Source organism: Bos grunniens, chromosome 12, assembly GCF_055505025.1.
Source record: "Bos grunniens cultivar Pamir isolate PY7600 chromosome 12, Bosgru_T2T1.0, whole genome shotgun sequence".
Lineage (NCBI taxonomy): Eukaryota > Metazoa > Chordata > Mammalia > Artiodactyla > Bovidae > Bos > Bos grunniens.
In genome coordinates this window covers 82,623,897-82,649,241 of record NC_141176.1, presented here as the reverse complement: position 1 = coordinate 82,649,241, position 25,345 = coordinate 82,623,897, and the positions used below count along the sequence as shown (strand labels likewise).

Here is a 25,345-nt window from a genome sequence, read left to right as displayed (position 1 = left end):
CTGCTGTGCAGCAAAGTGAATCAGCTCTGCGTATACATATTCTTTTTCAGACTTCCTTCCCATTTAGGTCAGCACAGAGCATTGAGGAGAGTTCCCTGTGCTCTTCAGTAGGTTCTCAGTAGTTATTATTTGTTAGTTTTGACACTGAAGTATAATTGACCTCTAACATTATGTTAGTTCCAAGGGCACAACACAGTGATCAGAAATTTCTGTATATCACCAAGTGGTCACCATGGTAGGTCTAGTTACCACCATGAGAAGTCCTTTACAATAAGTCCTTTAAAATAATAGCTAAAGATTTTATACAGGGAGAGATACATATATTATAATAACATTATTGACTATATTTCCCACACTATACAATTCGCCCCTGTGACTCATTTATTGTATTTGGGGAAGGTTTTATTCATGTTCTCGCTTCTAGGAGTAGATCTACCCTAAAGAGGAAATAAAGCAGCCTTATTTCCCAGAAGTTGCTGCGTTTAGTCAGAGAAGAGGCTTTTTCCTTTCTCCCTCATCTGGTGACTTTCAAATATCTTCAGCTTAAAATACCTTTATACCAACCCAGGGGTTCTGAGTTGGTTCCCACAGATCCAAATCTCGGCAGCTTATAACAACCAAGATGCACTGGGTTAGCCAAAAAGTTCGTCCCGGTGTTTCCATAAGATGTAACGGAAAAACCCGAATGAACTTTTGGCCAACCCAGTACTTCTCAGTCACATTACACGACAGCTCTCCTCCACATGTTTTCTTCACCCCAGGAAGAAAATGGGAACATGTTGTTCTCTTATGGCAGAAGGAAAACAGAAGTGGCTGAGGCTTGCAATGCCTCTGAGAGCTCCCATTTGGATGTGGCGTTTGTCACTACAGCTCACGCTCCATTGGCTAAAGCAAGCCACGCAGCCAAGATGGCCGACAGGGAGACAGGAAGAGCAGCTCCTCCTAAGGGTGGCCACCTCAAGGCTCAGGGCACCCAGAGAGGGACTCTTACTGGTGAGGGGAGTGAATAAGGGGGAGCAATACCATTCATGCGGTTTATCAGAGTCTCCAATGATACATCTTTTCCACTCCATTCTGCTTTGGAAAGTTTCAAAGAGGAAGTAAGACTTGAGTTGGCTTTTCAAGGATAGTTCTAGGCAGGGATGTAGTAGACATCAGGTCAGGTATATCTGGAAACAATAAATGTATGGAAAAATGCCTAAGGCCAACATCACTGTCTCTCAGGAGAGAAGATACTTTTTGCCTGTCAGATTGGCAAAAAATTTTTAAGTTGATTATATTCAGGAAAGTGCTATTCACTCCTAAACTTCTGGCGGGCGTATATACACTTTAACTTGTGTGAGCAGCAATGTCACGGAATCTACTGAAACTACACACGCAAATACCTTTGGACCCATTCATGCCATTCCTAGGAATCTCTCCTACAAAGATGTTTGTTCGTGTGCACAAACGTGACTGTATGAAGGATGCCCCATGAACTGGAAAGCCCAATGGATGTCCATCAAGATGAGAACTATAAAATAAGTTATAGCTCTGGAATATTATATATATATATATGGTTGTATACATAAATGTGTGTGTTAGTTGCTTAGTCATGTCTGACTCTGTGACCCCATGGACTGTAGCCCTCCAGACTCCTCTGTCCATAAGATTTCCTAGGCAAGAAGACTAGAATGGGTTGTCATTTCCTTCTCCAGGGGATCTTCCTGACTCAGGGATTGAACCCGGGTCTCCTGCTTGGCAGGCAGATTCTTTTCCACTGAGCCACCTGGGGAGCCTATGTATACATGGATATGCACACATGTATATACATATACACATTTAAAGAGCATCCAGACCTATTTTAAGCACAAAAGGCAAGTCACAACATATATAATCATAGTGCATAATACCATGAAAACTACATCTAAGTGTAAATAAAGTGTTAGCAGGATGCACATTACTTTGTCACAGCTGTTTTAGTTGTAGCAAAATTAGTTGAGATTAATGATGACAGCAGTATTTAAGTACTTCTGGGTTGTTTGAATCTTTTTCAAATAGAATATATTCCTATATTGTTTAGCATAATTAAAATGTCTAAAATTAAAATAAAATAGTGCCACTTTGTTTTATAATATTCATAAAGTTCAGAAAAAAATTAAAAAGATAATGAAAATCACCCCTAGAGTCATTTGAAAATGACTCTAAAAGTAAATGCATTTGAAAGATTGATCACATACAGAATTCTCATTTGGATAGGCCTCATTCTGAAAATCAGACACCCATAAGATAATAGTTCATGAAACCTACCTCCAAATAGCTTTAATCAGTTGACTTACTTTTGTTAGCAGCTAACAAAGTCCCATCTCAAAACACTTCTAGTAACCACAGCTGACTGCAAAAGTATCAGGGGAACATTGTGATAGAAAACTGAGTTAAGAGGTGCCTACTGCAGGAGAAATTTCTTGACTGGTGTTTAAAAGAGAGTTTGACTAAAACTGACGACTGTTTGGCCTGATTCGACCAATGATATGCAGCATTCCAGCCAAGTTTATTACCTGCTCAAGTCAAATCAATAATCTTGGTCAGATAAAGCATGGTTCAATGGTTTCAATTTTCTTCTGTCATCAGAAGGACTGAACAGGAGCTGGAGTAACTAATGGAAATTTCTTTCATTCTTCATCAAGCTGAGTTAGAGGTTTCCTGAAGCCAGATTTTCTACCACCTGTATAAATTGTTAAAAGCCTTGCACCCAGAAGGCTCTTCACTGACATTTTCTTCCGTGATGCGTTTTCCTTAGCCCTACCCTGTGCTGTTCTTTGTTAGCATTGTTACATTATTCATGTTAAAAGTCCAGTTCATTTTGTATGTGTCCTGGAGCTAGGATGTTTCTCCAAATCACTTTTGTTTGGACAGCTATCCCATTACCGCATTTATGCCTTATAATGCCAAGAAGTCATCCCTAATGGCCCCAGGTAACAAATCCAATATTATCAGCTTTTAAGGTGCTAAGTGGAGAAGGCAATGCAACCCACTCCAGTACTCTTGCCTGGAGAAGCCCATGGACAGAGGGGCCTGGTGGGCTGCAGTCCATGGGGTCGCTAGGAGTCGGACACGACTGAGCAACTTCACTTTATTTTTTCACTTTCATGCATTGGAGAAGGAAATGGCAACCCACTCCAGTGTTCTTGCCTGGAGAATCCCGGGGATGGGGGAGCCTGGTGGGCTGCCGTCTATGGGGTTGCACAGAGTTGGACATGACTGAAGTGACTTAGCAGCAGCGGCGGCAAGGTGCTAAGTATTCCTGTGATTTTTAGAAAGATCTAAAGAAAACACCTCTATAGAAAACACCCAGCACAGTCCACACGATGAAGAAGAAACCCAGGGAGACTGAGTAACTTGCTCAACTCAATATCTGATGGATCTCCAACTTCAAAGTCATTTTGGCCCAGCACTACCTGGATCCTGGCTCACAGCAGCACGATGTCTGCTGTGTACTGACAAAGGATGGAGGCTGGCCCTGAGTCCCAGTGCCTACCGGCAGTTTTAAGTCTCCTTGCACCACTTATTAAAGACAGGTTCTGTTAAGATATAATTTATGCACCAGCTTCAGTTGTGTCTGACTCTTTGCAACCCTATGAACCATAGCCTGCCAGGCTCCTCTGTCCATGGGATTCTCCAGGCAAGAATACTGGTGTGGGTTGCCATTCCCTTCTCCAGGGGAATCTTCCCATCCCAGGGATCAAACCCGTCTCTGAGGTCTCACCTGCACTGGCAGGTAGGTTCTTTACCACTAGTGCTACTGGGAAGCCCGGGTCTCCTGCATTGCAGGCGAATTCTTTACAGGCTGAGCCACCAGGGAAGCCCCTGTACACCATAAAGGTCATTAATTTCTAGTGTAGGGATTCAATGATTTTTAAAACTTTTACAGAGCTGTGTAGATGTCACCATAATCCAATCTGAAGATATCGCCATCAAAAAAAAAAAAAAAAAAGCCCTCTGGCTCATTTATAGTCACTCCCTGCTTTCCCCACCCCAACCCCCTCCTGCCCGCCAATACCAGCTTCATGTAACCACATATTTGCCTTTCCTGGACATCTCATGTAAACAGATTCTTAAAAATATGTGGTCATCACTTTTGTCTTTCTGATTGCACAATGTTCAGATAATCATTTTGACATGGCAGTGTATTCTGCTGACTGCTCTCTTTCTGCCATATGGTCATATCTTGCCATCTTGAGACTTAAGCTCTGTGTGGGTAGGTAGGTACAATTTCATACCCCTGCAGTGTACTCTGTCAATGGCCTGCATCTTTCTCCTTGTCCAAACCACCTCACTGCCTCCCGGCCCAACTTCAAAGTGCCACAAAGTTCCTTTTTATCCTTTTTAGGTGGAGGGCTATCTCTGGCTATGTTCATGGCAGGAGCAGGGAATTAATTTCCCTGGAAGCAGCCACAACCAATAGCTGACTGGACACGGTGTATAAATACCCCAACTCTCACCTCTCAGGAGCCCTCGGAGCTGTGGGCACTGCACTGATCCTCAAAGGGTTTCCTAAGAGAGACCAAGCTCTCCTCGTCCACAATAGCTCCCGGCTGGACTGCTGACCCCACACTGGCTGCTCTGCTCTCGCGGTGGTTTCTTTTCCTTCAAAACAAACTTCTTGCACCAGGGTCTTTGTCTCAGTGTCTGATTCTGAGGGAACCCGAATTCAGACACTCCCTGCCATGTGCTCAATACACATTGAGCCCAGCGTAGATGTCTGTTCCACTCCGAGCTTCTTATTTTGCCACTTTAGTCAATTCATCGGTGTTACATGATAGGCAGCTTCTATGGTGCTAGTGCCTTACCAGGACTTCCTTGGTAGCTCAGACGGTAATGAATCTGCCTGCACTGCAGGAGACCTGGGTTCCATCCCTGGGTCAGGAAGATCCCCTGGAGAGGGGAATGGCAACCCACTCCAGTATTCTTGCATGGAGAATGCCATGGACAGAGGGGCCTGGCGGGTACAGTTCATGGGGTTGCAAAGAGCTGGACACGACTGAGTAACTAACACTTTCACTTTCACGTGCTAGTTCAGGACCTGCCAACGCGGGAGACGCAAACCCGCCTACCAACGCAGGAGACGCAAACCCGCCTACCAACGCAGGAGACGCAAGAGACACGAGTTCAATCCCTGGGTCGGGAAGATCTCCTGGAGAAGTGCATGGCAACCCACTCCAGTATTCTTGCCTGGAAAATCCCATGGCCAGAGGAGCCTGGTGGGAGGATGAGATGGTTGGATGGAGGAGGATGAGATGGTTAGACGGCATCACTGACTCAATGGACATGAGTTTGAGTAAACTCCAGGAGTTGGTGATGGACAGGGAGGCCTGGCGTGCTGCAGTTCATGGGGTCGCAAAGAGTCGGACACGACTGAGCGACTGAACTGAACTGACGTGCATTATATCCATACAATGGAATATCACTAAGCTATTTAAAAAAATGAAGTACTGATTCATGCTACGACATTAATGAACCCTGAAAATAGTATGCTAAGTGAAAGAAGCTAGTCACAAAAACATCATATTTTATATGGTTTCATTTATATGAAATATCCAGAACAGGCAAATCTATAGAGACAGGAGATTAATGGGACGTCCCTCCCTTGGGACGATCCCCTCCGCACCCGGCAGCCCACCTACTCAGGAGCTGGAGATGAGCTCTGGGGGCCCTGCGGGGTTGGACGCTGCCTGCCAGGGCTTGCTTTGTCTCCGCGACACGCATTGATTCTTAGCAAAGGGCTTTGTTTGCCTGTGGAGCCTGTAGCTTTGTTCCAGGACCGGAGAACCCTGATTCTTCGTGATTTCAAAACCTGGGGTCACTGCCGGGTAGTTTCTGTATGATCTAATTCTAGGAAGTAGGAAATAAAACCGGCGCCTGTTACTGCTGCACACACCTTCAGCAGTAAGGTGGGGGGAAAAAGTGTTCTAATGGAAAACTGTGTGTTATCTATAACAGGCAATCTCTGCCTTATTGGATTCTGATTTTTTTTCTTTCTGACTCTAAGCTGTAGGAGCTGCAGATAACTGGTAATTATGTACATTCCATCCTGTTTGGGAGAGGTCCAGCTTACCTCCCCCTTCCCCAACTGCTGGGAAAAAAAATAACTTTGTTTCCTTTATGATTCATTTCAACATTTCTTTTATTCCTTGTACATGTGCGCTTTTTGACTTCTTCACTGAAAGTTATAAAATCTGCCTGATTCCCTCCCTGTGCGTGTGTTTGTGTGTGCTCAGTCACTTTGGTCGTGTCTGACTCTTTGCAACCCCATGGACTGTAGCCCACCAGGCTCCTCTGTCCATGGAATCCTCCAGGCAAGAATACTGGAGTGGGCAGCCATTCCCTCCTCCAGAGGGAATCTTCTCACCCAGGGATTGAACCCACATCTCCTGCATTGCAGGCGGGTTCTTTACCACTGAGCCACCAGGGAAACCCGCGTTCACTGTATGAGCAGCAAAATAGTATCTTCAACATGTGTCATTTTTCTTGTATTTGAATAAGAGTCATGAGTTTATCCTTTTCTGAAATTTATCTTTTAATAGCCCACTTTCTAAGTCTCCCTAGGATCATAAAGTAACACTCAGAGTTGGTCTGTGCATCTCTTCCAAGGGGAAAGCATGTGTTTTTGGGGGGAGCTGGAAGGGTTGGGGGCTCACGTTGACCGAATATGTTCTGTGCACCTGCTACTTTCCAAACAAAATTGTATTGAATCTGCACAACCCCGAGGAACAGCAACTGCTACTCCATTTTATGGAGGAGACAACACGTGTTCAGAGGTAATTCCAGAGATACATATTATTCAGATATAAGTATTATTGGAGGTAACTACGATTCGGAGATAATGTTCAAAAATAAGTAACTTGACCCACGTGTGCGTGCTCAGTCGCTGTCGTGTCTGACTCTTTTCGACCCTATGGACTGTCACCCACCAGGCTCCTCTGTCTGTTGGATTCTCCCCCAGGCAAGAATACTGGAGTGGATTGCCATGCCCTCCTCCAAGGACTCTTCCCCAGAGGACTGAACCCGCGTTTGCCTGTGTCTCCTGCATTGCAGGTGGATTCTTTAACCACTGAGCCATTTGGGAAGCCAACTTGACTAATATCACTTAAGAGTTGCAGTTAAGATTTGAAGTCACATCCATCTGAGCCCCAGATCACGCCACATGGTTGCCATACAGTGTAAGAAGGTGGCCCTGCCTTACGAAGAGTTTTTAGGTTTGGGGGAAGGAATATTTCTCTGCATGTCCTGGGTCATAGGCATACACAGGATGCAGGGCAGGCATGCTGAGAAACTGTTGTTAATTTATTCATCAGAGGCCTTACCAGCGTCAGAAGGAGAAATAGGTGGGGCTCATCTGTTATTGCATTTCCCCCCTCTGATCCTGCTCCCCCAGGAAAAACAGGGAGAAGACAGTCTGTGAAGTTTGCTGTTTGTGAAACCCCTGAATCGCTGGTGAGACAATGGCAGAAAGAGGAGGACAAACAGGTCTTGCCTTCATACTGACCTCCCCGTTCAAAACTGTTGTGTAAAATAGGCATTGAATACCTGACACTCAGTTCATTGGGATAATTTAACAAATATCAGGTGGATAATTTGGGTGATCAGACTCTCTGAGAAAACACAATAGGAAAGGTTTTTTCCCTCAGAAAAAAAGGACTTCATTATGTACACTAGAAAGCCTTTAGATAATGTTCTGGGTGAGCTGGCCAAAGACCTAGAAGGCTCTTCCACAGTCATCGCTATATCTCACATTACTTGGTATTTTGTATACATTTGTGTGTATTTATAATGTGGTCAGGCTAGTCTTTATCTTAACTTCCACTTTATACTGATTGCATACTTTCATATAGGACATAGAAATTACAAGGTAGCTCCAGCTATAAGACACAGTTTAAAAATAATTTCAGTACCAACTGTTCAGTTAAGCATTTTAAAAATGGTACGGAAATTTTAAGAGTCGACAAAGAAATAGGAAAGCAGGTCTGTAAGTATTTTCACATTCTGATCATTGTGCATACATTATTACTATTCTAAAAGGAATATGAATTTAAAGGACATTTCTGCTTCTGCAATGGTGGGAAATACCAGGAAAACAGGCAGGAGTGTGTATGCAGGTTTGCATAGGAGCTCTAGTGCCCTCTGCCGGACACATTGGAGTATTGCAAGTGAGGCTGACCTCTCCTGGGTCAGGAACTCCTTAGGCATTCTGGTGATGCCTTTGACCCTTATGGCAGAAAGTGAAGAGGAACTAAAAAGCCTCTTGATGAAAGTGAAAGAGGAGAGTCAAAAAGTTGGCTTAAAGTTCAACATTCAGAAAACTAAGATCATGGCATCTGGTCCCATCACTTCATGGCAGATAGATGGGGAAACAGTGAAAACAGTGTCAGACTTTATTTTTTGGGCTCCAAAATCACTGCAGATCATGATTGCAGCCATGAAATTAAAAGACGCTTACTCTTTGGAAGGACAGTTATGATCAACCCAGATAGCACATTGAAAAGCAGAGACGTTACTTTGCCAACAAAGGTCCGTCTAGTCAAGGCTATGGTTTTTCCAGTGGTCATGTATGGATGTGAGAGTTGGACTGTGAAGAAAGCTGAGCACCAAAGAATAGATGCTTTTGAACTGTGGTGTTGGAGAAGACTCTGGAGAGTCCCTTGGACTGCAAGGAGATCCAATCAGTCCATCCTAAAGGAGATCAGTCCTGGATGTTCACTGGAGGGACTGATGCTGAAGCTGAAACTCCAATATTTTGGCCACCTCATGCGAAGAGTTGACTCATTGGAAAAGACTCTGATGCTGGGAGGGATTGGGGGCAGGAGGAGAAGGGGACGACAGAGGATGAGATGGCTGGATGGCATCCCCGACTCGATGGACGTGAGTCTGAGTGAACTCCGGGAGTTGGTGATGGACAGGGAGGCCTGGCGTGCTGTGATTCATGGGGTCACAAGGAGTCAGACATGACTGAGCGACTGAACTAAACTGAACTGATGATCCTTTCTTAGGATAATGTTTTCAAACGCATAAAATAAACTAAGGAGAATAACAAAGGAAAAATTATGTTGAGTAAATCAACTGCTGCTGCTGCTGCTAAGTCATTTCAGTCATGTCCGCCCTGTGTGACCCCATAGACGGCAGCCCACCAGGCTCCCCCGTCCCTGGGATTCTCCAGGCAAGAACACTGGAGTGGGTTGCCATTTCCTTCTCCAATGCATGAAAGTGAAAACGGAAAGTGAACTTGCTCAGTCATGTCCAACTCTTCACGACCCAATGGACTGCAGCCCACCAGGCTCCTCCATCCGTGGGATTTTCCAGGCAAGAGTACTGGAGTGGGGTGCCATTGCCTTACTATACTTCAAGTAAAATTAAGTTAAAAAATGATTAGATTGAAATACTGTTGAGTTGCTCAGTCGTGTTGACTCTTTGCAACCCCATGGACGGCAGCACACAGGCTTCCTGGTCCTTCACCATCTCCTGGTTGTTGTTCAGACCCCTTCCCGTGAGCGGGGGTTAATACAAGCAGAGGATGTGGTGCAACGCGCCATCCCAGCGCCGTTCCACTGCTGTCTCACAGCACCGTGAACCACTGAAGGGCGCGGCCTGGGTGGGATGTGGGCAGGCTTGCCTTTTGGAGATGAAGTTCTCTAGAATGGAGCACGTGAAGGCAGGGAGACCAGGCAGGTACCTACTGCATCTGTTCCAGGAACGTTCCAGGACAGTGAAAAGCGAGCACCTGTAGAAAAAGATGACCGAGGTGTTATCCTAGATTCTCTTCGTGATGCAGCCCCAAGAGGGACTCGGGAAACCACTGTCCTGCAGAAATAAATCAAGCAGATGCCACAACACCTGGGACACATTTGCCAGAAAGGAAGTGTAATTGCAGAATTCCCCAGGAATTCCTGCAGAGGTTTGCTGCCTCCGTCACCCTTGAACGTCCTGGTCTGTGGGTCAGAGGCGTCTTCTTGGTTACCAGACACCTCCTGCCCTGGGCTGTCATCCTCACCTCTGCCTGCAGCCCCGGGGAAGGCCACTAGCTCAGACCAGCCTCCCTCTGCTCGGCCCCAACGGGTTTCACCGGCAGTGAGTGAGGCTTGTGGTCGTGGAGCCTGTGAAGGTTCCCTTTCTTGGGAAAAGAGTCTCGGCAGATATAACTAAAAGGGCTTCTCTGGTGGTTCAGCAGGTAAAGAATCTGCCTGTAATGCAGGAGACCCGGGTACGATCCCTGGGTGGGGAAGATCCCCCGGAGGAGGGGATGGCAACTCACTCCAGTATTCTGGCCTGGAGAGTCCCATGGACAGAGGAGCCTGGTGGGCTACAGTCCATGGGGTCGCGACTGAGTGACTAAACCACCCAGTGAGACTAAGGATTTTGAGACCAGGAGACTCATCCTGGGTGACCAGGATGGTTCTAAATGCCCTCATGCGTCCTTATAAGAAAGAGGCCGAGGGAGGTTTGATACACAGAGGCAATGGCAACGTGAAGATGGAGCCAGAGGTTGGAGAGAGGAGCTGGGGACAAGGAGTGGGCTTCTCCCTGGAGCCTCCAGAGGGAGCAAGTCTCCAAGATAACCTTGATTTGGGCCCAGCAAAACTGATGTTGGACTTCTGGCCTCCAGAGGTGGGAGGAGAAAAAAGGTGTCTGCGGTTTCAAGGCACCCCGTTTGTGGTATTTTTGCTATAGCCACTTCAGGAAATGAATGAACCAACCCCTGGGGGCGCCTCTGGAGCTTGGCGCTCATTATACAGCCTAAAAGAGCACAGGTTAGTGCCCTCAGGGGAGCCCTTGATCAGTGGTGCTGGTTTAGTTGCTAAGTCGTGTCCAACTCTTGCAACCCCACGGACTGTAGCCCCGCCAGGCTCCTCTGTCCGTGAGATTCTCCAGGCAAAAATACTGGAGTGGGTAGCCTATCCCTCCTCCAGGGGATCTTTCTGACCCAGGGATTGAACCCAGGTCTCCGGGATTACAGGCAGACTCTACCAATTGAGCCACCAGGGAAGCCCAGGTTGAGGGGACAGATAATGAGCCAGGCAAGGGCAGCTGCTCTTCCTCTCCTTCCTGGGCAGGTGGGAAGCTCTGAGATAGGTCCACACCCTCTGCAGAGGATTCTGGCGGGCAACTCGCAAGCACATTTTATATGGTTTTCCCTTTTCTTATTTCCCTTCCCCCATCCTACTGAGCATACCTGCACACACACGCATCCTTCACTCCTGCCTCCTGGGACCGTGTGCCATCAACCAAATTAACTGCTGCACACAGCTTGTGTCTCAACTCTGGCATTGGGGGCACTCTGCCTCAGGCAAGACTCACCTCCAAGATTCGGATTCAAATGACATTCAAGAAAAGCCTTATGGGATTGTTACAAGTATGAGATTAAAGGGCCAGCCCATCAGGAACAGTCTTCCGAGCACTATGGAAAGAGCGGTGTGACACCAACCGCTTTCTTCTGTACCCATTTTCTAAACGGGTGTTTCTCAGACTGGGGTTTATTAAAAATAGTTGGCAGGGTTGAGGCAGGAGGGCAGTGCCTTGCCCACATGCTCCCTTAAGAATAAAACTTAGCTTTGATTTCATTTCAGTGATCATTTAAAAAAAAAAATGGATAGGATCAACTGAATGAGGCCACGCAGGGAAGCCCCATGCCGGGGACTCTTTAGGCGCTTGTGACTCTTGGACGGCTGTGATGGTGCCCAGGATCGCCTGTGGTTACAAGGTTTTAACTCAGTTTCTCAGAAGAGTCTGTTTTCTTTCATTCATAAGAAAGTCTTTTCATTTAAAAGGGTCCACATGTAACTCAGGTTTGAGAAACACCACTCTAACTGGCTATGGTGTGACAGTGGGTAAGTGGTTAAGCGCAGGGGTTAGGCCTTGGGTTAAGTTCTAGACCCATTTCCTATAAGTTGTGTGACTCTGAACAAGTTACTCAAACCCTCTGAGCTGTAGCTTCCTGCTCTATAAATGGCAGTGCTAACAATAGTTACAGCATTGATTGTTTAGTCTGACACGTTTGTGACTGCACGGACTGGGAGCCCTCCAGGCTCCTCTGTCCACGGGATTCTCCAGGCAAGAAAACTGGAGTGGGTTGCTATTTTCTTCTCTAGGGATCTTCCCGACCCAGGGATCAAATCCGGGTCTCCTGCATTGGCAGGTGGATTCGCTGTGGCTGAGCCACCTGGGAAGGCCCTAGTTACAGCATAGGGTTGTTCTAAATCTGACATGAAATAAAGTACATGAAGTGCTTACTTAGCACAATGCCAGGTTCAATAGCGTCCTTATGAATAATAACAATCAACCAGTAGAAGATCTAGTGGTCACAGCAACAATAATAGTGACATAGTAGGGATAACTGACATTGACACAAAGGAAGCATTTTCTGCGCTAGGGACCAATCCCTCGGTCTTACTCCCTTTTCACCACAAGGGGGCGTAGTCAAGAGCTCAAACTGTGCCCTGCGAAAGGCGACCCTACTTTCCCTCCGGTAGCAATTTTGTTAAAAAGGAACGCACTGATCTCCCAGGCGTCCTTGGTCTGTACTCCTGGGGTCTCCATTTTATTCACAGGGTTCTAAAGGTCAGACTACAATCCAAAAAAAAAAAAAAAACAACAATAATAATAGCTAAGGTATGTAACTTATTGCATACCTACAGGGCCCTGAGTGAAGCCCTGGGTGTATGTGTGTGTGTGTGTGTGTGTGTGTGTGTGTGTGTGTGTGTACACAGGTACATGCACGCATGTAAATAAATTATAGGAATTTAGTATGATCTCAGGGTGAAGGGTAGGGTTTAAATACTATGAGGAAAAATTGTATGGAGAAGCAGATATTTTCCTGATCAAAATATTTTAAAAAGTTAGACAGCCAAGAAGAAACTGTGCAAGGCTGACCTTGGAGTGTTTCCCTTTATGGACTCACGCACACTCACAGAATCACACACATACACACATAAATGTATCTGAAGTGTAGTTGGGTTCATCACCGCAGTGGTGGGAGGGTCACAGCTACAAAGGGCGGATTGCAGGACTCAGAAGTCACCAGCAGAATATAAACTGCTGCAGCCGCCACAGAAAAACAGGACGCAGGGTCCTCAAGAAACTGAAAATAGAGCCCTGAATATTCATTGGAAGGACCGACACTGAAGCTGAAGCTCCAATACTTTGGTCACCTGATGCAGAGAGTCGACTCCCTGAAAAAGACCCTGATGCTGGGAAAGATTGAGGGCAGGAGGAGAAGGGGACGACAGAGGATGAGATGGCTGGATGGTATCACCGACTCAATGGATATGAGTTTGAGTAAGCTCCGGGAGTTGGTGACGGACAGGGAGGCCTGGCATGCTGCAGCCCACGGGGTCACAAAGAGTCGGACACGACTGAGCAACTGAACAACAAGAGCTGCAATTCCAGTCCTAGGTGTATATCCAGAAAAAAACAAAAACTCTAATATGAAAAGACACATGCGACCCAGTGTTCATAGCAGCACTATTTACAATAGCCAAGACACGGAAGCAACCCCAGTGTGCAAAAACAGGCCATTGCATAAGAAGATGCAGTATGTATATATATACGTATAGATATATACACACATGCGCGTATATATACAATGGAATATTAGCTATAAAAAGAATGGAATACTGCCATTTGCAGCAACATGGACGGACCTGCTGCTGAGTCTCGTCAGTCGTGTCCGACTCTGTGCGACCGCATAGACGGCAGCCCACCAGGCTCCCCGTCCCTGGGATTCTCCAGGCAAGAACACTGGAGTGGGTTGCCATTTCCTTCTCCAATGCGTGAAAGTGAAAAGTGAAAGGGAAGTCGCTCAGTCGTGTCCGACCCTCAGCGACCCCATGGACTGCAGCCTTCCAGGCTCCTCCGTCCATGGGATTTTCCAGGCAAGAGTACTGGAGTGGGGTGCCATTGCCTTCTCCGTGGATGGACCTAGAGAATATCATATTTAGCGAGGTAAGTCAGGCCGAGACAAATATTATATCATTTATATGTGGAATCTTAACAACAATAATACAAATGAATCTGTATACAAAATAAAAATACACTTCCAGACGTAGAAAACAAGCTTCTGGTTACCAAAGAGGAGAGGGAGGGGTTGAGAGGCAAATTAGGAATATGGGTTTAACAGATATAAACCACCATATATAAAACAGATAAGCAACCAGGATTTACTGTATAGCACAGGGAAGAGAAACGCTGGACTGGAAGAAGCACAAGCTGGAATCAAGATTGCCAGGAAAAATCTCAATAACCTCAGATATACAGATGACACCACCCTTATGGCAGAAAGTGAAGAGGAACTAAAAAGCCTCTTGATGAAAGTGAAAGTGGAGACTGAAAAAGTTGGCTTAAAGCTCAACATTCAGAAAACGAAGATCATGGCATCCGGTCCCATCACTTCATGGGAAATAGATGGGGAAACAGTGGAAACAGTGTCAGACTTTATTTTTTTGGGCTCCAAAATCACTGCAGATGGTGACTGCAGCCATGAAATTAAAAGACGCTTACTCCTTGGAAGGAAAGTTATGACCAACCTAGATAGCATATTCAGAAGCAGAGACATTACTTTGCCAACAAAGGTCCGTCTAGTCAAGGCTATGGTTTTTCCAGTGGTCATGTATGGATGTGAGAGTTGGACTGTGAAGAAGGCTGAGTGCCGAAGAATGGATGCTTTTGAACTGTGGTGTTGGAGAAGACTCTTGAGAGTCCCTTGGACTGCAAGGAGATCCAACCAGTCCATTCTGAAGGAGATTAGCCCTGGGATTTCTTTGGAGGGAATGATGCTGAAGCTGAAACTCCAATACTTTGGCCACCTCATGCAAAGAGCTGACTCATTGGAAAAGACTCTGATGCTGGGAGGGATTGGGGGCAGGAGGAGAAGGGGACGACAGAGGATGAGATGGCTGGATGGCATCACTGACTCGATGGACATGAGTCTGAGTGAACTCCGGGAGTTGGTGATGGACAGGGAGGCCTGGTGTGCTGCGATTCATGGGGTCGCAAAGAGTCGGACACGACTGAGTGACTGAGCTGAACTGAACTGAATAACGTATAATGGAAAATAACCTGAAATATATGTGTATATATAATGAATCATGTTGCTGTACATCTGAAACTAACACTGTATTGTAAATCACCTATACTTCAACTGAATAAAAAAGTCACCCACCAAGCTCAGCTTTGATTATGCGAGAATCACAGCTGTTTCTACGTCTGGTGTCAAATATGTGGACCCTACAGCAAATCAGAAGAGGTGCGTGAGAGGCCTGCTGGACTCCATGAATAGTCTTACACCTGAGCAAAACACTCTTTGCCTTGTAATTTCCTTCTTTAACAAAATTATTTATTTATTTGGCTGCGCCGGGTCTCAGTTGTGGCATGTGGGATCTGGTTCCCTGACCAGGATTCCCCGGGTCCCCTGCACTGGGGCCGAGGAGTCTCAGCCACTGGACCCCCGGGGAGTCCCCGCTATTATTTCCTAAAAATGTTTGGATCAGATGAGTTTGCCTAGCCTTGCAGACCCACTTCCCCTCCCGGCTGGTCAACCTGCCCAGTTGAGTGGTGCAGGGCTGCCCAGCATAACAGCCTGCCCTCTGGTTTCCTTAGTGAAACCTTGATCTGGGGAAAGGACCCAACGTGAGGGCCCCGCAGCTAGTTCCTCCATAACCAGAAATAAAACCGAGATGACTGTATTTCTTCATCTAAAGAACAAACACGGAGCAAGATGTCCAGAAACCTAGAGACATTCTTTTCTCTAAATTATTTGCCTAACTTAAAAAGTTCTCATCACCACAAGCTGCCAGCCTGGAAATATCCCGGCAACTTTCTCGGTTGTGTTTTTGATACGAGAGTGATCTTACTTCTGCAAGAAGTGTGAGATAAGCCCTGGAGTGTACAGGGACTTCAACTACTCAGAGAGACAGGGCTGTCAGACATAGCTCTGTTGTAAGGAAGGTCTTGTCTTTGAGGCTTTACATGCTGACAGGTTTCTCTAAGATGTTCAGGGCAAACGTCCAGGCACTGGAGTAAAAGGGACTTGAGTACACATATGCATAGAAAAAAAGACTGGAAGAGAAGACTGCAAAATATTGTTCAGTTGCTAAGTCGCACCCAACTCTTTGGTGACCCCGTGGACTGCAGCATGCCAGGCTCCCCTTGTTCTTCAGTGTCTCCCAGAGTTTGCTCAAATTCTTGTCCATTAGGTCAGTAATACTACCTAACCATCTCATCCTCTGCCTTCCCCTTCTCTTGCCTTTAATCTTTCCCAGCATCAGGGTCTTTCCCAATGAGTTGGCTCTTTGCATCCGGTGGCCAACGTACTGAAACTTCAGTATCGAGAGTTAGCTATAATATTTATTTTCTTCTTTGTGCTCGAGTACATATTCCAAACTGAATACAAGGAGCATCAGTTATTTTTAGCAGAAAGACAGTTTTAAAGTTCACCTTCTTCAAAGATAGTCCCAGCTGAGGCGGACACCATTGAGTGAAACGTGCAAAGGATTTGAGACCAGGACATCGATTCATCAACACTCCCCATCCCAATCTCAGCGTGTGCCCAGCGTAGTGCTGGGCAAGGTGGGGGGTGCCCCAGAGAAGCCATAGTTCTGCCTCCAAGGGGCAAGACAGGGACGAAAGGGAACAGACACAGTCCATTCACAGGTGACTCCCTTCAGCCTGCGAAGGTCCTCTGGGTGGGCTGTTACTATTTTTCTCATTTTACAATGAGGAAACCGAAGCTCAGAAAGCGAAGGCCCTGGGCTAGGTAGCAGCAAACCCTGCCTCTCCCGTCCTGGGACCTCCAGCCCTGAGAGCTTACTCACCTCGGGGAGAGGGGACAGCGGAAGACGGTTTAACCCATCGTGGCTTTCCTGCACGCACGTGCCCGTCAGTCACTTATCAACCAAAACCAACAAAACCGCCTGGACTTTCTCCAGAGGCAGAGGGAGCGTCCATCTTATTAAAGCAGAGCACAGCTGGAAGCTATTACCTGCCTGGCAATTGAAGGCACAGCAAGCTGGAAATGGGGGTGGGGCAGCGAGGTGGGGGGGCCCACGTGTCCCCAAAGCCCTCGGAGGCATCGCCAGGTAATCAGTGAAATGCGTGAAAACTGAGAGACTGGCTGCCAAGTATAATACCTCAGGACACTTCCAAGCTGGACTTAACTCTTGTCTCTGAGGTGGCAAGTCAGGCACATGGCTAATAAACCCTGTAAAAGACTAAGGCACGCATCAGATTTTTTTTTTTTTTAAGACTAAAACCCACTAACCTCCCTGCAGACGTCTGCTGTGTAATGGGATTCAGGGTTCCGTGGTTCTCCTTCTCTGCGTGTAAAAATCTGTGTGAGCCAACATCAGCTTACCGCCAAGCGTGGATACTCTGACATCAGCAAGAAGCAGCTGGTGCTTCTGGGAAATTCAAGCTCTGAAACCCTGTTTTGCTTGCGGAGACGCAATAAGGTCAGCGAATAACCAAATAACCCACCCCTGGGTCCCGAGGTCTTTCTGACCTATGAGTCTTTGAAGGCACTTCTGTTTATTTTTCCCTTGTGGTGACAGAAGCTTGTGGGTGTTATCTCTGGGAGCCCATTGAAAACCTTCACGGAGTGAGGTCAGTTGTAGGAGTCAGCCAGGGTTGTCGTAACACAGTACCACAGTCTGGGGAGTTTAAGCAACAGAGAATTATTTCCTCATGAATCTGGATGCTGGAGGTCTGAGATTAAGGTGTCAGTGGGGTTGGTTTTGAGTCACTTCCTAAGCAGGTTGGTAAGAAGGCCGGGGTCCCCAAGGAGGAAAAAGGGGTCTGGGGCTCTCGAAGCAGAGATAGGGGTCTCGAATTCTCAAGGAGGAGGAGAGGACAAACATCCTTTTTTTCTCTGTACGTTCTTTAGTCTTGGTCACATAAAAAGTTTTTTTCTTTGATGATTACACAACAACTCAGTTTACACTCTGTACTAAGGGTTATATAACAACAATGTGTCCTTCTTGAGGACAGATTCTCCTTCCTGAAGACCTTCTGACTAATCCTAATCCTAATATCTTAGAATGTATATTATGGGAGTGGGTCTGGTAGGATCTTTCTATTGTTAAGTTCTAATCCTGTTATCCTAAAATGTAAATTGTGGGAGTGGGTCTAGTAAGATCTTTACAACCTTGAGACATTCTTTTGATGTATTGTAATAACCAATTTAAAAGTATATAACTCTCTTGCTAACACTAGCAAGGGGGGCACTCTCATCCCCCTCCTGATGTCTATGTCAGAAGCGTTCTCTGTTCTGCTTTATACTTTAATAAAACTCTGCTGTACAAAAGCTCTTGAGTGATCAAGCCTGGTCCCTGGTCCCGAAGTTAAATCTTTGGAAATCACAAAGCTGACACCGTTCACCGTAAGCTATTAGTTTCCTCTGAGGTCTCTCTCCTTGGCTTGTAGACAGGACGTCTTCTGTCTGTGTCTTCGCATGGTCATCCCTCTGTATGAGTCTGAGTCCTAATCTCCTCTTCTAATAAAGACACTAGGCAGATTAGATTGGGCTTCCCTGGTGGCTCAGTGGTAAAGAATCCACCTGCCATGCAGGGGAAAGAAAGAAAGAAAGACAGTGAAGTCACTCAGTCGTGTCCAAATCTTTGTGACCCCGTGGACTGTAGCCTACCAGGCTCCTCTGTCCATGGGATTCTCCAGGCAAGAATTCTGGAGTGGGTTGCCATTTCCTTCTCCAGGGATCGAACCTGGGTCTCCCACATTGTAGGCAAATGCTTTACCCTCTGAGCCACCAGGGAAGCCATGCAGGGGACCTGGGTTCGATCCCTGGATCGGGCAGATCCCTAGAGAAGGAAAGGGCACCCCACTCCAGTATTCTTGCCTGGAGAACCCCTTGGACAGAGGAGCCTGGTGGGCTCCAGTCTACAGGATTCCAAAAGAATTGGGCACGATTTAGCAACTCATCAGCAACATATTAGAACAGAGGATCCCAAAAGAATTGGGCATGATTTAGCAACTCATCAGCAATGTATTAGAACAGGGCCCTCCTGGGTGACTTCATTTTAACTTAGTCACCTCTTTAAAAATCCCATCTCCAGAAACAGTCACATTCTGGGGTGCTGAGGGTTAGCGCTGCAGCGGATGAATTTGGTGGAAGGGACACAGTTCTGCCCATAACATTGTTGGGGGCAACAGAGATGCAGTAGAAACATTCTACTGTATTCTTTGTGGATCAGGGACCAGCTCAAAGGAGGCCGTGCGAGAAGGCGACCTTCTGCACCCACTGTGACCTCAGGATGGAGGCTCCGGTGAAGATGCTTCCAGCCCTCTGCTCCCATCAACTGGGACTCATCCTTCCAGCCCAGACTACACCCTGAGGAAAGGGGTCCCTCGTCTAGGAAGCTCAGACACCCGCTAGGACCCTGCAGATCCCCGTGATGACACCTTGCCCACCTGGACTACAGCAGAGACAATTCACACCTGAGCAGCCCAGGGGATGGCGCTCCACCTGCTCACTGGCCTGAAGCCATTCTGTATCCCTGGGAGTTTGGGGGCAGGGGTCTTCCCAGGTCGTCCAGAGGGGCAGGACAACTTGGTGATCTGGGGACAGGAATGACCCTCAGAGGGATGGAGGCAGGGCCGCTGCGGCTGGATTTATTCGCTCATTCAACAGGGATCTGCAGGGGCGAGGTCCGCGTCGGGCACAGGTGCCTGTGATTCATTAACATGCGCGACAGACGGCAGCCCGTGAGCTCATGGAGGCTCCATGCCAAGGCAGAGGGGTGGCCACAGACGCGCGCTGCACCCAGAGGTGCTTCCTGTGAAATGTCCATTCGGGCCCAGGGAACCGGGGACTCCCAGCCTCCTCTGGCTGAGGGTTTCTGGGTGGTTTCCTGTTTCAGCCCCACGGCCGGGGAAATTTCTGCTTTTTGCTCTTTTGAACTCTAAGCGGGGACACGCACGCGCTTGATGAGGGAGTTTTCTGGTTAGAGGAAAGTTTTTATGTCCTGTGTGCACTGCTTAACATATCCTGAAAAACTCAGTTCAAATGTCACTTCCCGTGAGAAACCTCGTCTGACCCCCACCAACCCCTCTTCTGTGCTCATGCGGCGTGAATCATCGGCGCGGAGGTGCACGTCTGGTTGAGCTGTGTCCCTCCCCCAGCCCCTGGGTTCCTCCAGACTGCCTCCAGGCAGGCTCTCTGCCTTGTATCTGTGTATCTGCCCTCGGGCCACCGGTATCCGGCACAGAGAAAGTGCTGGGTGAAATGAAAAACAGAGACCCAGGTGGAGCCCCCTCCAGCCTGCCTTTGGTGTGGTCCTTACCACCACCCCATTACCCTCTTTAGGATCACGTGGTTCATGACCACATGATTTCAAAGCAGCAACGGGCATGGACAATATTTTGAGAGACTCAGTCAGTTCAGTTGCTCCGTCGTGTCCGACTTTGCGACCCCATGAATCGCAGCTCGCCATGTCTCCCTGTCCATCACCAACTCCCGGAGTTCACTCAGACTCACGTCCATCGAGTCGGGGATGCCATCCAGCCATCTCATCCTCTGTCGTCCCCTTCTCCTCCTGCCCTTAATCCCTCCCAGCATCAGAGTCTTTTCCAACGAGTCAGCTCTTCGCATGAGGTGGCCAAAGTATTGGAGTTTCAGCTTTAGCATCATTCCCTCCAAAGAAAATCCAGGACTGATCGTCTTCAGAATGGACTGGTTGAATCTCCTTGCAGTCCAAGGAACTCTCAAGGGTTTTCTCCAACACCACAGTTCAAAAGCATCAATTCTTTGGCGCTCAGCCTTCTTCACAGTCCAACTCTCACATCCATACATGACCACAGGAAAAACCATAGCCTTGACTAGATGGACCTTTGTTGGCAAAGTAATGTCTCTGCTTTTGAATATGCTATCTAGGTTGGTCATAACTTTCCTTCCAAGAAGTAAGTGTCTTTTAATTTCATGGCTGCAGTCACCATCTGCAGTGATTTTGGAGCCCAAAAAAATAAAGTCTAACACTGTTTCCACTGTTTCCCCATCTATTTCCCATGAAGTGATGGGACCAGATGCCATGATCTTAGTTTTCTGAATCTTGAGCTTTAAGCCAACTTTTTCATTCTCTTCGTTCACTTTTATCAAGAGGCTTTTTAGTTCCTCTTCACATTCTGCCATAAGGGTGGTATCATCTGCATAGCTGAGGTTATTGATATTTCTCCTGGCAATCTTGATTTCAGCTTGTGCTTCTTCCAGCCCAGCATTTCTCATGATGTACTCTGCATAGAAGTTAAATAAGCAGAGTGACAATATGCAGCCTTGATGTACTCCTTTTCCTATTTGGAACCAGGCTATTGTTCCATGTCCAGTTCTAACTGTTGCTTCCTGATCTGCATATAGGTTTCTCAAGAGTCAGGTCAGGTGGTCTGGTATTCCCATCTCTTTCAGAATTTTCCACAGTTTATTGTGGTCCACACAGTCAAAGGCTTTGGCATAGTCAATACAACAGAAATAGATGCTTTTCTGGAACTCTCTTGCTTTTTCGATGATCCAGCGGATGTTGGCAATTTGGTCTCTGGTTCCTCTGCCTTTTCTAAAACCAGCTGGAACATCTGGAAGTTCATGGTTCACATATTGCTGAAGCCTGGCTTGGAGAATTTTGAGCGTTACTTTACTAGCGTGTGAGATGAGTGCAATCGTGCGGTAGTTTGAGCATTCTTTGGCATTGCCTTTCTTTGGGATTGGAATGAAAACTGAACTTTTCCAGTCCTGTGGCCACTGCTGAGTTTTCCAAATTTGCTGGCATATTGAGTGCAGCACTTTCACAGCATCATCTTTTAGGATTTGAAAGAGCTCAACTGGAATTCCATCACCTCCACTAGCTTTATTCGTAGTGATGCTTTCTAAGGCCCACTTGACTTCACATTCCAGGATGTCTGGCTCTAGGTCAGTGATCACACCATCGTGATTATCTGGGTCGTGAAGATCTTTTTTGTACAGTTCTTCTGTGTATTCTTGCCACCTCTTCTTAATATCTTCTGCTTCTGTTAGGTCCATACCATTTCTGTCCTTTATTGGGCCCATCTTTGCATGAAATGTTCCCATGGTATCTCTAATTTTCTTGAAGAGATCTCTAGTCTTCCCCATTCTGTTGTTTTCCTCTATTTCTTTGCACTGATCACTGAGGAAGGCTTTCTTATCTCTTCTTGCTATTTTTTGAAACTCTGCATTCAGATGCTTATATCTTTCCTTTTCTCCTTTGCTTTTTGCTTCTCTTCTTTTCACAGCTATTTGTAAGGCCTCCCCAGACAGCCATTTTGCTTTTTTGCATTTCTTTTCCATGGGGATGGTCTTGATCCCTGTCTCCTGTACAATGTCACAAACCTCATTCCATAGTTCATCAGGCACTCTATCTATCAGATCTAGGCCCTTAAATCTATTTCTCACTTCCGCTGTATAATCATAAGGGACTTGATTTAGGTCATACCTGAATGGTCTAGTGGTTTTCCCTACTTTCTTCAATTTCAGTCTGAATTTGGCAATAAGGAACTCATGATCTGAGCCATAGTCAGCTCCCGGCCTTGTTTTTGCTGACTGTATAGAGCTTCTCCATTTTTGGTTGCAAAGAATATAATCAATCTGATTTCGGTGTTGACCATCTGATGATATCCATGTGTAGAGTCTTCTCTTGTGTTGTTGGAAGAGGGTGTTTGCTATGACCAGTGCGTTCTCTTGGCAAAATTCTATTAGCCTTTGCCCTGCTTCATTCCGTATTCCAAGGCCAAATTTGCCTGTTACTCCAGGTGTTTCTTGACTTCTTACTTTTGCATTCCAGTCTCCTATAATGAAAAGGACATCTTTTTTGGGTGTTAGTTCTAAAAGGTCTTGTAGGTCTTCATAGAACCATTCAACTTCAGCTTCTTCAGCGTTACTGGTTGGGGCATAGGCTTGGATTACTGTGATATTGAATGATTTGCCTTGGAAATGAACAGAGATCATTCTGTTGCTTTTTAGATTGCATCCAAGTACTGCATTTGAGATACTGGCAACCCCTGAAGTGTGGAATGAGACTCTGTCTTGTTATTTCTCTTGGCACAGCTAAAACTTAGGATTTGTTACCTGTGTTCAAGACAGAAGGGAATGCTCCATTTCAGTTAGAGGTTAGGGAAAATAAACATGTAAATTTTTCCTATTTAAGTTCGTGGACCCTCTGGGTTCTATTCACAGACCCTTTGAGGGATCCACACCATGTGATTAAGATCCTCCAGACTAGAACTTTCATCTCCCAAGTCGTACTTTGCCCTTTCCCTTGGTAAACTCCACCCCCAGCCAGCTCAGGTGCAAGGTTTTGCTGCGTCCCAAGCCTCGGGGTGACCTTGAAGTCAGGCGTCCTCAGCTCCGTTGCTCCACCTGCATGGTGTCTCCAGCTGCTGACAGAACTTGGCCCTTTGCTTGCTCCCCCACTGGACCTCAGATGGGTAAAAGCATCAGCCTGCAGTGAGGGAGACCTGGGTTCGATCCCCGGGTTGGGAAGATCCCCTGGAGAAGGGAAAGGCTGCCCACTCCAGTATTCTGGCCTGGAGAATTCCGTGGACTGTATAGCCCATAGGGTTGCAAAAGAGTCGGACACAGTTGAGCAAATTTAACTTTCAGTTTTTTTCACAAGTAATGAGAGCAAACCAGCCTGCAGCCTGGTTGACAATCTCTTCTCCCCAGGGGCCCCCCTCGGCTGCCCCGATGGCAGGGTTTTCTTCCTTTTCTTTTTCTCCTTTCTCCCCAGCACTGCCCAGTCTCTCTAGCTTTCCACTTCCAGGTTTTCTTCCTGTCCTTTTCAACCCACGGGCAAGTCAGCTCTGCCCCAGCTCTGCCTACCCCAGCAGCTCAGATGCTCAGCACAACATGAGGCTCTTCTTGGGTAGACATTTCACCAATCGAAATCTATTTATCACAATGTTTCTTCTAAGGGCACCCAGAACTCTCCTTGATATTAACTTGGATAAATGTGGTTCTCTCCATCTTATTACAACAGGATCAGAAGTTCTTTGAAGACTCTTGCTCCTTTGGGATTTTCCTCCACTGATGTGCCCTTCTGGGAGCAAGGATATGAGCCTTATCCATCCTTATCTCTTGTGTTTCCTTAGCCTTTGGACACCTGTTCATCTGTGGTGATCGAGTGTAGCCTGGACTTTACATTAAACACAAATACTTCATGACAAGTAGGTTCACTCAACAAAGGCAGGGGTGGATTATTATTAGGGAACCTATCAGTGTATTTCATTGCATTGAACCATAATAATTTCAATAGACACCCCAAAAACATTTGAAAAGCTGCATACTATTGATAAACTCTTAGCAATCCAGAAACATGCTGAGTCCTAACCAGGGTTCACCAGAAGCTTACACAAATCATGATGTAAGAGAAGACTCTTGAGAGTCCCTTAGCAAGGAGATCAAACCAGTCAATCCAAAAGGAAATCAACCCTAAATGTTCATTGGAAGGACTGATGCTGAAGCTGAAGCTCCAACACTTTGGCCGCGTGATGCGACAAGCCAACTCAGTGGAAAAGACTCTGATGCTGGGAAAGATTGAGGGCAGGAAGAGAAGGAGGTAACAGAGGATGAGATGGCTGGATGGCATCCCCAACTCAATGGACATGAGTTTGAGTAAGCTCCAGGAGATGGTGGACAGGGAAGTCTGGTGTGCTGCAGTTCAGGGGGTTGCAAGGAGTTGGACACGACTGAGCAACTGAACAATAACAAGGGTGAAACACTGGAAAGAAGGGGTGGCTGCCATCCAACGCTGCTTCTCTTCAACCTTGTAAAGCGGGGCCTTGATAGCATAGAAGGGTAAGACTAAGGGGCCCGAGTCTAAAATGAGAAGGAAAGACACTGTCACTCTTGCAGGTGATGTGATGAACTACCTAGAGAATCCAAGACACCAAATGAAAAACTAATGTGAGAATTTGAGGAGGGGGTTGGACGCAAGATCAACAGACACAAATCAATGGCTTTAATTTCCATTAGTGTGGGTATTTTTAATAGAAGAGTTCATTATTTTACTTTTTTGCGGGGGGACATGCTTGACAGCTTGCAGAATCCTAGTTCCCCAAACAGAGATTGAACCTGTGTCCTCGGCAATGGAAGCTCAGAGTTTTAACCCCTGGACTGCCAAGGAATTCCCTGCTGCTGCTGTTGCTAAGTCGCTTCATTTGTGTCCGACTCTGTGTGACCCCAGAGATGGCAGCCCACCAGGCTCCCCCGTCCCTGGGATTCTCCAGACAAGAACACTGAAGTGGGTTGTCATTTCCTTCTCCAATGCATGAAAGTGAAAAGCGAAAGTGAAGTCACTCAGTCGTGTCC

At 46.6% G+C, this 25,345-nt stretch overlaps 1 long non-coding RNA gene across 2 annotated transcripts; it reads right to left on the bottom strand.

Annotated features, from left to right (window-relative positions):
• Window positions 1–8,396: 8,396 nt before the first annotated feature.
• On the bottom strand, window positions 8,397–17,437 carry LOC147361997 (uncharacterized). Of its 2 annotated transcripts, none has more exons than XR_015137702.1 (2): window positions 17,285–17,437; window positions 8,397–9,754 (listed from the first exon to the last, which is right to left on the bottom strand). It is a non-coding gene; the product is annotated as an uncharacterized LOC147361997 (long non-coding RNA). The 2 variants fall into 2 exon arrangements; XR_015137703.1 differs by lacking the exon at window positions 17,285–17,437 and adding an exon at window positions 16,839–17,257.
• Between the last annotated feature and the right edge of the window lie 7,908 nt (window positions 17,438–25,345).